General features: G+C 33.6%; 1 protein-coding gene across 1 annotated transcript in view; it reads left to right on the top strand.

Moving 5' to 3' along the window:
• VPS41 (vacuolar protein sorting 41 homolog (S. cerevisiae)) overlaps positions 1 to 81 on the top strand; it is a 110,610-nt gene extending 110,529 nt beyond the window's left edge. The window contains exon 28 of the mRNA XM_009321437.1: positions 1 to 81. This exon is cut by the window's left edge and continues 272 nt beyond it. The gene's annotated coding sequence lies outside the window, so the exon portion shown is untranslated.
• Positions 82 to 898: the final 817 nt, after the last annotated feature.

Raw genomic sequence — 898 nt, 5'->3', positions numbered from 1 at the left:
TATGTCACTGTTCCTTTGCTCAGCTTGTTACTTAACTCTGGAACAGAAAAGAGAAATAAAATGGGAAGGCGAAAAAAACAGTTTGGAGATTTGTGCTTGCTATCAGTTAATGTGCTTTTGCAGTTTGGAGCCATATCAGGCTCACGGTTAGATATTGTAAAGAAAGATGAATTGCTGTGAATTCAGCTCACCGAAATACTTTAGTCCTGATTTAGTCTATTAGTGAACTGTTTAACTTGAGACCCATAGGAGTCTGACTGCTTTCAGTGGAACTGCTTCAGGACTTGAAGCTGGCTGTTTGCTGACTCATACATTAAATTAACAAGCTCGTTAACTGTTAATTCCACACATTGGCAATTTACCTTGGTGATATGGTTGCACATTCATAGCTTGTTATAAACTGGTTATTTTCTCAATTGATCTTCACAATAAACTACTACAACAGTAGTTTAAGGTGGGCTTTTCTCATGTTAATCTCATCCAGAAACTTTATTTTTAAATGTTAGGAGTAGGTCTTTACACTTATAAAATAAGTGTATGATTTACATGTAGTGTATGATTTCATTAAGTGGTGGGGGGGTGCAATCTGACCTTTCAAAGATAAGATCTCTAGGAGTTTCTTTTGGCCTTAGCAATTTAATAGCTAAGTTAAATAAGTCTATTTGGATGTTAACAAAAACAAAAATGTTAACAAGAACAAAAAACATATTTATTTTTAATTTCAACGGTGTTCTGTTTTGTTGATCCAAAGGAGGTGATCTTTCAGAATGTCTTCACAGTAATGTAATCTCTTTATAATATTCTCTGATTAAATTAAATATAAGCATCTTTTTCCCTAAGAAAAGTCATTTTTCAGAACTCCCAAGGCATTTTTCCTCTTTTTAATAACTGGAGATTG

The sequence above is a fragment of the Pygoscelis adeliae genome, unplaced genomic scaffold, assembly GCF_000699105.1.
Source record: "Pygoscelis adeliae isolate BGI_AS28 unplaced genomic scaffold, ASM69910v1 Scaffold40, whole genome shotgun sequence".
In the NCBI taxonomy this organism is placed as follows: Eukaryota; Metazoa; Chordata; class Aves; order Sphenisciformes; family Spheniscidae; genus Pygoscelis; species Pygoscelis adeliae.
Note: the sequence above shows the minus strand (reverse complement) of the source record. Positions and strands in the feature narration are given on the sequence as shown.